At 41.7% G+C, this 14586-nt stretch overlaps 1 pseudogene; it reads left to right on the top strand.

Moving 5' to 3' along the window:
• The first annotated feature begins 562 nt into the window (after positions 1-562).
• LOC150068071 (olfactory receptor 7D4-like) lies at positions 563-1188 on the top strand (annotated as a pseudogene).
• Positions 1189-14586: the final 13398 nt, after the last annotated feature.

Genomic DNA, 14586 nt, shown 5'->3' with positions numbered 1-14586 from the left:
AGAGATGGGCAGATGAATGGACTATCCTAATACTCAATGTACAAACCTGAACCAAGAACTGGGTAAACTGAGGGATGGGCGGGGCTGAGAGTCACAGACCATGATGGGATGACAATATACTCACAAGTCCTATGTTGAATTGAAAGCCCTGACTACAACTACTTACAACTAACTTCAAATACAACCATGTGAGCATTCACTGATCTTTTGCTTTCTTACCCCAAGGAGAACAGCAAAGACTATGATAGCACAAAACCACAAAAGGGAATCGCCATTCCTCCTCCTTAGCCTCTCAGATGACCCTCAACTCCAGCCTCTGCTCTTTGGGATCTTCCTGTCCATGTACCTGATCACCGTGATCGGAAATCTGCTCATCCTCCTGGCTGTCACCTCTGACCCCCACCTCCACACGCCCATGTACTTCTTCCTCTCCAACCTGTCCTTTGTAGACATCTGCTTCACCTCCACCACAGTCCTCAAGATGCTGGTGGACATCCAGACCCAGAGGAAAGACATTTCCTACCCAGAGTGCCTCACTCAAGTGTAATTCTTTCTGGTTTTTGTTGGAATGGATAATTTCCTATTGACAGTGATGGCTTATGACCGTTTTGTGGCCATCTGTCACCCACTGAACTACCCACTTATCATGAACCCTCACTTCTGTGGCCTCCAGGTCCTCATGTGTTGGCTTCTCATTTTCTGCATCTCACTAATCCATGTTGTACTGATGAGGAAATTAACCTTCTCCCTGAGAACCACCATCCCCCATTTCTTCTGTGAACTAGCTCAGGTTCTCCAGGGGGCAAGCTCTGACACCCTCATCAATGACATCTGGATGTACCTGGCTATTGTGCTCTTCGGTGTGTTTCCTGCCTTAGGAATCTTCTTCTCTTACCATCAGATCCTATCCTCTTTAATGAAGATGTCCAACATGGCTAGCAAGCACAAAGCCTTCTCCACGTGTGGCTCTCACCTCTGCGTGGTCTCCTTGTTCTACGGGACAGGACTTGGGTGTACCTCAACTCTGAGGTGTCCTCCTCTGCCCACAGAGGCAAGGTGGCCTCGGTGATGTACACAGTGGCCACTCCCATGCTGAACCCCTTCATCTACAGCCTGAGGAACCAAGATGTGATGGGGGCCCTGGAGAGACTGCCAGGCAGAGTGGTCTCCTGTCTTGATGGATTGTGAAGCACAGAACAAAGTAATCCATTGGAAGTGGGAAGACAAATTGGTTGAATATCAGATCAGTGATACTTTTCCTCCATTATAGGATTCAGTGTATATGTATATATAGACTCTTCCATCTAAAAAAGACATACTTATTCATGAGTACTACCAAAGTCACTATGGCTTTGTCTGTCAATTTTTGGACATCTGTCTTGCAAGGAAATTTACTTGCTATCCATAAGAAGAACAACTTCTGTTTTCAGTGTGGATTTTTATTAATATTCCCATTTGGGTTGCTGTTGCAGAATTTTCCTGGACATTTCCAATTGAACATAGAAAGCACTTATCACAATCCAAGTTTACACAGTATCCCTATAAGTTATCCTCTTCTATATTAATTATTCCTCCTCAAACACAAAACTACTTCTTCTTCTCCTCCTTCTCATCCTCCTCCTCTTCCGCCTCCTCCTCGAAGAATCCAAATAAAATCCCAACATTTTCAGAACACCAGTTATGGCCTTACATGTGACATTTTGTTTTAAGATTGAGGACAAATGTCAAAAAATTGAATCACTCCAAAACTAATCTCCAAAGTAACAACCATCCCATTAAAAAATGGGCCAAAGACTTAAAGAGAGTCTACTCTGAACAAGAAACAAAAATGGCCTATAGACACAAGAAGAAATGTTCAACATCTCTGGTCATAAAAGAAATGCAAATCAAAACAACTCTAAGATTCCAACTCACTCCAGTTAGAATGGCCAGGATCCAAAAAACGAATAACAACAGATGGTGGAGAAGATGTGGCCAGGAGGGATCACTACTACACCTTTGGTGGGAGTGCAAACTCGTTCAACCACTATGGAAAACAGTATGGCAATGCCTCAATAGGCTAAACATAGAGCTCCCCTATGACCCAACAATTCCACTACTTGGCATTTACCCAACCGTCCTGAAACAAGGGCATACTAAATCCACTAGCACAACAATGTTCATTGCAGCATTATTCACCATAGCAAAAATATGGAACCAACGTAGATGTCCCTCAGTTGATGAGTGGATCAACAAGTTGTGGTATTTGTACACAGTGGAATTCTATGCTACTGTCAGAAAAAACGACATCTCCGCATTTGTTAGGAAATGGAAAGTCTTAGAAAAAATCATATTAAGTGAAGTAAGCCAGACTCAAAGGAACACAGGCTCAAGGGTTTCCCTCATTTGTCATAATCAGTAGAAACCTTGGGCTCTACTAGCAGAGATCTGCAATAGAGCAAAACCTTGATACATAAGGCCATATAGTATGAAGCTAATTGAAAGGACCTCTAGGATATTGAAACAAAAGCCATATAACGAATGATTGTTGTCCTCAATGTACTATGTTATCTCATCTCTTTTGCTGCCCTTGAATATCTCATATTGTAATAGTATCTCACTTTGCTATCTGATGTATTGGATTTGTTTGTATTTGGTTATTTAAAATTGGATAGGGAAGGGGGGAAAACCAAGACGTGGGGGGATGGGTGGGTAATGGGGACCAAGACATGTGAAAGGGTATCAATATATGTGAATTAATGCACCTTCTATCTGGCAAATATCATGTTACCCTTTTATTAATTACAATAAAAATATTTAAAAAAAGATTGAGGTCAATTCTTTTTTTCTTTACTAATTTCTCTTTCCCACTCAGATATGAATGTGTTTCCATGAAAGTTATACTAAGTGACATCCTCAGACAACAGTATGAGTCTGAGGATGCCTGTTTCTTCTCATACTCACCAGAATTTTTGTTGTAGATTTTCTTCACGATTGACATAATACAGAATCACAGTGTTTTATTGATTTGCATATCCTATGTAGTGAAAAGTTGGAATATTTCTCTGTGGATTTCTTTATGGCCATTTTTGCCTCTCTTAAAGATTGTCTTGGCTGGGACCACTGGTTCACATCTACAATCCTAGCTACTCAGGAGCTTGAAATTTGAGGATCACAATGGAAAGCCAGCTAGAAATCCAGAAATCGTGCTGTGACACAATGGGTAGAGCAGTAGCCTTGAGCTGAACAGCTCAAGCACAGCAACCAGGCCCAGAGATCAAGCCCCATTACCAAACCAAAAAATACATGACTAAATTAATAAATCAACATTATTTTATCCATCTTTTTCCTCATTGTGAAGTCAACTTACTTGTGGACCCTTAATATTAAGTGGTGAGTATCTGAGAGGCTTTCCTTCTATCTCCTGGGACTGGGGCTCTTTATAAGTGAATACCCCACACACTTCTCTCATTCTCATCAGCCCTTCCTGTGCTCTGAATGAAGATTTGATTTATGAAATCCCTTTTGTCGTTTTTTTCCTCATATTTAATGAAATACTACAGAACTTTCCAGAAAGTACTACTCTTGGCTATATCTACAGTTACATTCTATGTGGTTTCCTGTTGTAATTTCAGCTTCAGGTCTAACAGGCTGAGATGTGAGGATGGTGCCTCCAAGCCAGGTTGGGCAGGAAAGTCTGTGACACTCTTATTTCTACCCATAAAACTGCTGGAAGTAAACTGGGCAACCTGTGCTCACACCTGAATCCTAGCTACACCGGAGCCAGACAGCTGATGATCACAGATAAAACCCAGCCTGGACATGAAAATCCATCAGAATCTTACCTCCAATTAACCACCAGAAAACAGAAAGTGCTGCTGTGTTTCAAACAGATAACACCCAGGCCTAGAATTCAATGCCCACAACAGAGAGAGAGAGAGAGAGAGAGAGAGAGAGAGAGAGAGAGAGAGAGAGAGAGAGAGAGAGAGAGAGAGAGAGAGACAGAGAGAGAGAGAGACAGAGAGACAGAGAGAGAGAGAGACAAAGAGAGACAGAGACAGAGACAGAGACACAGAGACAGACAGAGAGACAGAGACAGACAGGTGATCTCTCTCTAGTAAGGAAACAGCAAACAATGTACTGAATGGAGAAACCCGGACAGTTCTAAGATCTAGATTACACTGGAGCCTGCATTCGCCCTGTCACTCAGCACTGTGTCCCAGCAGAGCAATCCATCAAGAGAAAGAAAAAGGTGCATCCAAATTGATAAACCAAATCCCAGAATGTCACTATGCATACAAGATGTGACCTCTACTAAAGCAACTCCAAAAATCAATTCTGGTGCCAGTGGCTCAAGCCTGAACCCCCAGATACTCCACAGGCTGAGATCTGACGATGGAAGCTCACAGTAGTCCTGAGCAGGAAGTCCTCCAGGACCTTATTTCCACTTAAAGAAGAATAAGACAGAAGTGGAGTTGTGGCACAAGTGATAGAGCACCAACCTTGAGCACAAAAGGTTAGGGAGAATCCTTCAACCCAGAACTCCAGGCCTAGAACCAACACACACACACACACACACACACACACACACACACACACACACACACTATCCATTTTTCAATACGATCAGGAGGTGATCATATATTCCTGCTTTTATTTAGGGGGTTTCATTTCTTTCGTGTGTGTGTGTGTGTGTGTGTGTGTGTGTGTGTGTGTGTGTGTGTGTGTGTGTATGTGTGTGTGTCTGTGTCTGTGTCTGTGTTGCTCTTGGAGCTTGAACTCAGAACCTGGGCATTGTCCATGACTGTTTTTGCTCAAGGATTCTGCTCTTCTGCTTGAGCCACAGCTCCATTCTGCCTTTTTAGTGGTCATTGAAGAGAAGACTCTACAGACTTTTCTGCCCAACTAGCTTCTAACTCTAAATCCTCACATCTCAGCCTCCTAAGTATTTCAAATTACAGGCCTGAGCCAGCAGCACCTAGCTGAGATTGTTTTCTTTTTCCTTTTTCTCTTTCTTTAGTTTTCTTTTTTTTTGGTCCATTCTTGGACTTGAACTCTGAGTGTGGGTGCTGTTCCTGAGATCTTCAGCTCACCACGACCACCCTACTCCTTGATGCATAGACCCACATCTGGATTTCTGGTGGTTAATTGGAGATAAGAGTCTCACAGACTTTAGTGCATGGGCTAGTTTTGAACCAAAATCCTCAGATCTTAGCCTCCTGAGTAGCTAGAATGACAGGAGTAAGCCACCATGCCCGGCGGTGTTTTCTAAGCTGACTTCATAGAAATCCAGCAATTGGGCCAAGGGGAGCAGTAACAGAAGGTAAGGAAGTTGGGGCTGATATGAGAGAAATGAAGATCAGAAAATACAAATGTCCTGTTAACCAGGGAGGATACATTCATTAAATAATAATAATTAAATGATCATGCATTTATTTAATCCACTGAACAGGGCACTGAGCTATTCTCATAATATTCTGAGTGGATATTAAGGGTAACATATATGAGGTAACAAATATAATTTTATAGGTTGCTGAGTGTCTCAGTGTGCTGCTGTCCAAATAAAACATGGGATTTTTTTTATTTTTTATTGTAATTAGTAAAAGGGTTACATGATATTTGCCAGATAGAAGGTGCATTAATTCACATACATTGATACCCTTTCACAAAAACGTGGGATTTTTGTCTATAGTTTCAAAGCAAAAGAAACTTTAACGAAAAAAAATTAAAAATTTTTTCCTATAGAGATCAAGTGATCTACTACATGTCCAACGATTCTTCAAGGCAGAAGCCAAATAGACATGGCTCCAGAGATTTAGCCCCTGGTGAAATAAATAGATCCTTTAAAGATTCCTTTATTTAATCAAAACAAAAGGAAAAAACAAAAATAATATGTTCCCCATAGTATAAATTAATTCCTCTCACCCTGTAAGAGTCCACAATAATGCAAGAAATTAACCTAAAAAATTATCCATAATGTCATCTTCACTTTAACTCATGGGAACAAAATGGTTTGGAGACAGGAAAGACATTTCATTTCATAAAGACAATTATTTCATGAAAGGCAGTTCATTTCATGAGGACATCTTAATACATTCATCGATTGAGGTACAAGAAACTGCACAAGCTTCTGACTCCCTTCTCTGAATCCAGTCTCCATGAAATCCCCAGTCGACAAACTTCTAAGGAGGAGTTGGGGAGATAAGAAATCTTCAGTGATAACCAAAATACAGAACCATGGTAGCCTGGTAAAGACAGGGGAAATGTAAATTTACGACCAGCGAGGGAAAACAAGACAAAAAGAAAATGGGGTGAGTAGCAGGCAATCCTCTGGAATAGTGAGGATGGGAAGGGCTAGAAGGAACTCACATGTGCAGGTGAGGTCCCAGAACTCTAAGGCACTTGGAGTTCAGGCTTTGTGATCTCTGATTTCCTTCACTTCTGTCACTTGCTGCAACCTAGAGCGCCTTTCTCATGAAGTTCCTTTGTGGAGGGTCTCTTGCTTTTCTTCACTCTTTCCCAATAATCAGCATTATCTGTCAGCTTTGCTACATCGATTATGTATTTATTAATCCCCCGCTAAAGCTCCATTGTGCACCAAGTATTACCTTTTGGGTTCCAGGCCAGGGACTTGTGTGTCTGTGTGTCTGTGTGTCTGTGCATCTCTGTGTCTGTGTGTGTATGTCTGGGTGTGTGTCTGTGTCTGTCTGTCTGTGTGTATACGTGTGTCTCTAGGCCTGGCCCGTCAACTCTAACACTGGCACTCTTCCTTAGCTCCTTTTGCTCTAGGCTACCACTCTACTATTTGAGCTGCAGCTCCACGTCCAGTTTCTTCTGTCATTTTTTGGAAATAAGGCTCTCAGGGCTTTCCTGCCCAGGCTGGCTTTGAACTTCCATTGTCAGACCTCAGACTCCTGAGCAATGATGGTTACATGGATGAACCACCAGTGCTGGTATATTTGACCAAAAATGCATGGTATGTTTCCCAGTAGTGTCCAAAACAAAATCTAGCCAACAACAAATTATTAGTAAGGAAGAATTCCCCTTCGTGGGTGTGTGTGTCTGGGTCTGTGTCTGTGTATGTCTGTATGTACATGCGCCAGTCATAGTACTTGAAATACGCACCTGGGCACTGCCCCTGAGCTACTGAGCCATAACAAGTGAACTGCAGCTCACGTGTGGCTTTTTGGTGATTAATTAGGAATGAGAATCTCATGGATTGCCCTGCCTGATCCTTCAATTGCAGCCTCGTAGTAGCTAGAATGCAAGCTGTGAGCCACTGGCACCCAACTTTCCTCACTTAGTTTTGCACATGCACACTGGCTTCAGTGTGCACAGAATGGTTTTCTATGTATTCCAACTGGAAAAGGGGGGGTTGCTGTGGTATTTCTACCAGGCATATATTGTGTTTTGATCACAATAAATCCCTCTGTAGCTCTTTCTTTGGCCCATAGTTCCTGCTACTGATTTCAACAGGGTTTAGTGGATTTTATCTTCATCTTCACACATATTCTGTATTTCTCAATCCCACCATTCCCTCCTCTCCCTCAGGCTTCTCCCCATAAACATTTACATTCATGGTAGATAAATAATAGGTATAGAGATAATAGATAATACAAAGGGAGATGCTAACAAAGATGCAGTTACCTAGGTAGATAATGGATCAACAGACAGACAGATAGACACACAGATAATAGATGGTCTATTACATACATACATACATCAGGAGGTAATAGAAAAAGGTAGATAGATATATAACTAATCGAGAGACAGACAGGTATGCACAAGGTAGATAGATAATAGATACACACAGGCATACATACATAGACAACAAGAGACACTTATATTGATACTGAGATCACAGACAGTAGCCTGGTATGTATATGATAGGTACACACATATATACATATATAATAAACATGCAGAGGGTTGGAAGGTAGGTAAGAGGATTGGTACCTGAGTAGTATACACATAGATATATTGATATTTAACTGTGAAGATGAGAACGCACGTACCATTTATCTTTGTGAACCTGGGTTATTTTGCTTCAGATGACATGATCTACACTTCCAGTCATTTTCCTCCACAGGATGGAATCCATTCTTCCTAAAGACTGAAGAATATTCCGTTATGTGTCCATCTCTGTTCTCCATTCATCCACGGAAGGACAGCAGGGCTGATTTCATTGCTTGTCTCAACCTAGAAGGCCTGTGCCTTCCTTTCCTACTCCTACTTATAAGAATCCATCTTCCTTGGCGCTGAAACAATAGGGATGCTGCCTAGCTCTCTCTCACAAAAAGAGAAAACCAAGGAGTCCCACGAGCCAATTATCTTAAGAAATCCAGAAGAACAAACTCAAAAAGCAACGGAGAAGAACTCAAACCGGAAAAGAAATCCAGATAAAGCCCACATCCAAATTTCTCAAAGAATTCAGAATACGAGGACCCCTCCCCCACCTCTCCCCACCGGCTCCAAGCCAAGCAAAGTGGCAGCAGAGGCCACCGGGCCTGCCAGCCCAAGCACTGCAGAAACCAGCACAGGACCGGGACAGTGAGCTGCTGAAGCAGCAGAAACCAGACGCGGAACCAGAACAGCAAGCAGCGGAACCTAGACGCGGACCACAGGCTGTGGAGGAGACCTGAGGGGAGTGAAAGACTCCCGAACACCTTGGAACACCCGCAGGCAGAACGAAGAGGCATGAGTAACACAGCTGGTCCCCGAACACATCTGGAAAGCAGAGCTCGTGCCAAGCAATAGAACTTAACTCAGCCCCCTCCATCCTGCCCGAGAAAGACTGGCAGGAGCAGGGGGGCAAGGAGTTTAGTATCCTGTCCCTTCCCTCAACAGCCCCCTTCCTCAGGCCATTGACTGGAAATTGACAGGCGGGCTACATAAGACCCAGCACCTCACCAAGTGAGGCGGAGCTGTCCCAACTCCTACCCGCCTAATGAGCTCAACTCCCAGCCCTCTGACTGGAGACTGACAGGTGGGCATACCCTAAGACTCAGCACCCCACCAGGGGAGGTGGAGCTGCCCCAGCTCCCACTCTCCCACCAGGCTCCTCTCCCAGGCGACTGGATCTGGAGAGTAGAGGGCACTGTGACCCTGCCTTACAACAGCGGGTAGGGTGTGCGGGAAAATAGGAGCCAGCATCTGCCCCACCCTCAAATCTTGAGCGGTGCATCCTCCAGCTGGGAATCCTGAGCAAGACAGCACCGAGGGGCCCCCCACAGTCACCGACTCTCTGACAAAGCAGTGGAAACACAGCAGGGATCTGAAGGGCCAACCAGCAGCCAAGCTCCTCTTCTGAGAATCAGAAAGGCATGGCTCCGCCTTTGGAGCCCATATCCGCAGCTGGGCCCCGCCCCAGGGAACAAAGCAATCTCCTGCTGGTCCTACTGAGAGCCCCTGGAAACTCTCAAAACCCAGACCCTTGGCTTGGGGCCACCCCTGGAAGCAGCACAGGAAAACATCTGTGCAGTGCGCTCAGACTGAAGCTCGCAGCTCCATCCCATGGTCCACTTTGAGGCCACTGGTTGGGCTAAGAGCTAGTCATGCCGCAACCCATAAGTTCTATTCTAAAACTTTCCAAACATTGTACTCAAATAGGCTACCTACATACCAACTTAGGTCAGTTATCCTTAGGATAACTGTGAACATCTAGTGTCTGCCACCTACAGAGGTCTAGGTTAGTTATATCTGAAAAACTATAATGGTGTTTAGTATTAATCTTGCTCCCATTTTCAAATGGACAAAACAAGAAACTCAAGGAAAATGTCAAATCAAGAAACAACATACCCCACTCAATGTAAACAGACAATGGAACAGTCATGGCAAACCTAGAGGAGAGTCTTCCAAGTGCTATACAAATGCAATTGAAAAACATCATTAATGAAAAATGTGAAAATATAAAGAAAGAGATAAGGGAGGAAGCCATAGCTAAACAAGAGGAAACCATAAACAAGGTAATAAGTGAAAAAGAAGAAGCCATAAAGGAGGCCATAAAAAAGGTTTTGCAAAGAAAGATGGATGAATTCATAGAATCCCCAAACAAAAAGGTGACTGAACTTCAGCAACTGTCCAAAGAATATAAAGCTACTGAGCTAACCACTCAAATGGAAATCAAGGAGCTAAAGAAATCCATACATGATCTAAAAGAAGAGATGCAAGGCATCAAAAAAGAGCAATTAGAAGCAAGGGAGATAAAAAAAAGTAGATAGCTTTGATAGCAGGTTAGACAATGCAGAGGAGCGAATTTCTGGGGCTGAAGATAATTTAGTTGTTATAGACAAAGAACAGAAAATGAGAAAATCCAAATCTAGGAAATATGAGGGAGCGCTTCAGGTGGTCCAAGATACAAGTAGGAAGCATAATTTAAGGCTAATTGGTATTGGAGGAGGGTCTGGAGAAAGAGGTCAATGGTATTGGAAACATAATTCAGGGAATCATCTCAGAGAATTTCCCAAATATCCAGAAGGGCAGCCCCATCCAGATACAAGAAGCTTTTAGAACCCCAAACAGACCTGACCAGAAAAGAACATCTCACCGCCACATCATAATCCGAACTGGATCAATAGAAACCAAAGAAAGGATCTTAAAGGCTGCCAGGTAAAGCAATCAATCATCTATAAATGCAAACCAATAAGAATAACCCCAGATTTCTCAGCAGAGACCAGGCAAGCAAGAAGTGACTGGAAACATATGTCATGCCCTGAAGTCAAATAACTACCAACCAAGAATACAGTACCCAGCTAAGCTCTCATTCATAACTGAGGGAACAATAAAAACATTCCAGTTCAGGGAAAACCTGAAACAATATGTAGCCACAAAGCCAACACTACAGAGAATTCTCAAAGATGTTCTATACATAGAAAACCAAAATAAATGCAATATAGAGAAAGAAATGGCACCTAAACAGCATACCATCTAAGGACCACAAGAACTGTCAAGACACAGGCCCTAATAAAAGCTTTTTTAAATGGTAGGAACATAATAAATATCCCTCAATCCTAACTCTCAATATCAGTGGACTTAACTCTCCAATGAAATGGCATAGGCTGTTTTGTTGGACCAAAAACAAGATCCATTGTTCTGCAGTCTTCAAGAGACACATCTTACCCCCCAAAAAAACAATCATCTTTTGAAAGTGAGAGGTTGGAATAAACTCTCTAAAGCTAACAGCCCCCATAAACAGGCTGGAGTTGCAATCCTCACATCAGATAAAATTGACTTTAAACTAAAATTAGTAAGAAAAGACAAAGAAGGTTACTACATACTACTAAAGGGATCTTTCCTCCAGGAAGACATAACGATCCTAAATATTTACACACCCAATCCCGGAGCTCCGAACTTCATCAAGCAAACTTTACTTTCACTGAAACCATACATAGATCCAAACACAGTGATTGCTGGTTACTTTAACACACTACTCTCACCTATGGACAGAACAACAAGGCAAAAACTCAACAGAGAAACCTTAGAACTGAACAACTATATAGACCAACTAGATCTAACAGACATCTGCAAAATATTTCAACCAGCAACAACACAATATACGTTTTTCTCAGTAGCACATGGAACATTTTCCAAAATAGACCACATGTTAGGCCATAAAACAAACCTGGACAGATTCAGAAACACTGAAATTATTCCCTGCATGCTCTCTGACCACAAAGGCATCAAACTGGAACTGAACACACATCTCCACCAACGAAAACCCTGTAACTCATGGAGACTGAACAACACATTGTTGAATCACCAATGGGTCATCGAAGAGATCAGAACAGAAATCCAACAGTTTATGAAATTTAACAGTAAGGAGCACGCAAACTACAAACTCCTTTGGGACACAGCAAAGGCAGTACTCAGAGGAAAATTTATAGCGCTGAGTGCCTACAACAACAAGTTGGAAAAATTGCAAACCAACAAGTTAATGTCTCACCTTAAGCTCCTGGAAAAAGAGCAACAAACTAACGCTAATCCCATAGAAGAAAGCAAATAATTAAAATCAAAGCAGAATGAAATGATTTGGAATCCAAAAAAACTATAGAAAGAATCAACAAAACAAGGAGTTGGTTGTATGAAAGAAATAACAAAAATGACAAACAGCTAGCAAATCTAACCGGATAAAGTAGAGAGCTTACCAAAATAAACAAAATCGCAAAGGAAAATGGTAATATCACGACAGAAATTACCAAGATCCGGAATATCATGAGGGAGGCTATAAAATTAACCCTCAAAATCAACTGCCTTCCTTTACGCCAACAGTGAGTGGAACGAGGCAATAATCAGGAAAGCAACTCCTTTCACAATAGCCTCAAAGAAAATAAAGTACCCAGGAATTAGCTTAACTAAGAATGTAAAGGATATTTTGGATGAAAATTTTAAAACCCTAAAAAAGGAAATTAAAGTAGAATTAAGGAAATGGAAAAACCTCCCATGCACCTGGATTGGAGGAATCAAGGTTGTGAAATTGACAATCTTGCCAAGGGCTATCTACAAATTCAATGCAATACCCATCAATATTCCAATGTCATTCTTTAAAGAAATAGAAGAGGCAATTCAAAATTTCATATGGAATAATAAAAGACCCCGTATAGCAAAAACACTTCTTAGCAGAAAGAACAGCGCTGGAGGAATTTCAATTCCAAACTTTAGACTCTATTACAGAGCTATAATTATCAAACCAGCTTGATACTGGCACAAGAACAGGCTTGAAGACCAGTGGAATAGAAATGAGGACCCAGATATTAAACCACAGACCTATGGCCACCTAATCTTGGACAAGGGAGCCAAAAAAACAGAATGGAAGAAAGACAGCCTCTACATCATTTTGTGCTGGCAGAACTGGTTAAGCACCTGCAGAAAACTAAAGTTGGATCCTTCTTTGTCACCCTGCACTACAATTAACTCCAAATGGATCAAAGACCTCAAGGTAAAAGCTGACACACTGAAATCTTTACAAGAAGGAATAGGAGATACACTAGGCCTCCTTGGCACAGGTTGAAACTTTCTTAATAAGGACCAAGAATCACAACAAATCAGAGAAAGGCTGGATAAGTGGGACGGCATTAAACTGTGGAGATTTTGTACGGCAAATGACATAGCTGGTATATTAGTTAGGAAGACTAGAGTGGGAGAAGATCTTCAGCAAACAAACAACGGACAAAGGCCTCATCTCTAAAATATATCAACAGCTCAAAAAATTGAATCACTCCAAAACTAATCTCCAAAGTAACAACCATCCCATTAAAAAATGGGCCAAATTTGATCATAGTGTATAATTTTTTTGATGAGTTGTTGTAGACGGTTGGCCAGTATTTTGTTGAGAAGTTTTGCATCTGTTGTCATTCCTTTTCCTGATCTTGGCCATTCTAGCTGGAGTGAGGTGTAATCTTAGAGTTGTTTTGATTTGCATTTCTTTTATGACCAGAGATGTTGAGCATTTCTTCATGTGTCTATAGGCCATTTTTGTTTCTTCTTCAGAGAAGACTCTCTTTAAGTCTTTGTCCCATTTTTTAACGGGATGGTTGTTACTTTGGAGGTTAGTTTTGGAGTGATTCAATTTTTTGAGTTGATATATTTCAGATATAAGGCCTTTGTCCGTTGTTTGGTTGGTGAAGATCTTCTCCCACTTTGTAGGCTTCCTCATTAGTTTACTAGCTATGTCCTTTGCCATACAAAAGCTCTGCAGTTTAATGCAGTCCCACTTACCCAGCCTTTCTCTGATTTGTTGTGATTCTTGGTCTTTATTAAGAAAGTTTCGACCAGTGCCAAGGAGGCCTAGTGTATCTCCTATTCCTTCCTGTAGAGTTTTCAGTGTGTCAGCTTTTACCTCCAGGTCTTTGATCCATTTGGAGTTAATTCTAGTGCAAGGTGACAAAGAGGGATCCAGCTTTAGTTTTCTGCAGGTGCTTAACCAGTTCTGCCAGCACAACTTGTTGAAGAGGCTGTCTTTCTTCCATTCTATTTTTTTGGCTCCCTTGTCAAAGATTAGGTGGCCATAGGTCTGTGGTTTAATATCTGGGTCCTCAGTTCTATTCCATTGGTCTTCAGGCCTGTTCCTGTGCCAGTACCAAGCTGTTTTGAGAATTATAGCTCTGTAATAGAGTCTAAAGTTTGGAATTGAAATTCCTCCAGCGCTGTTCTTTCTGCTAAGAAGTGTTTTTGCTATACGGGGTCTTTTATTATTCCATATGAAATTTTGGATTGCCTCTTCTATTTCTTTAAAGAATGACATTGGAATGTTGATGGGTATTGCATTGAATTTGTAGATAGCTCTTGGCAAGATTGTCATTTTCACAATGTTGATTCTTCCAATCCAGGAGCATGGGAGGTTTTTCCATTTCCTTAGTTCGGCTTTAATTTCCTTTTTTAGGGTTTTAAAGTTTTCATCAAAAAGGTCCTTTACATTCTTAGTTAAGCTAATTCCTAGGTACTTTATTTTCTTTGAGGCTATTGTGAAAGGAGTTTCTTTCCTGATTATTGCCTCGTTCCTCTCGCTTTTGGCATAAAGGAAGGCAGTTGATTTTTGAGGGTTGATTTTATAGCCTGCTACTCTTCCAAAGCTTTGAATCAGCTCAAGGAGCTTGGGAGTAGAGTCTATAG

This window comes from Megascapheus bottae, chromosome 1 (genome assembly GCF_031878675.1).
Source record: "Megascapheus bottae isolate mThoBot1 chromosome 1, mThoBot2.hap1, whole genome shotgun sequence".
NCBI lineage: Eukaryota > Metazoa > Chordata > Mammalia > Rodentia > Geomyidae > Megascapheus > Megascapheus bottae.
Note: the sequence above shows the minus strand (reverse complement) of the source record. Positions and strands in the feature narration are given on the sequence as shown.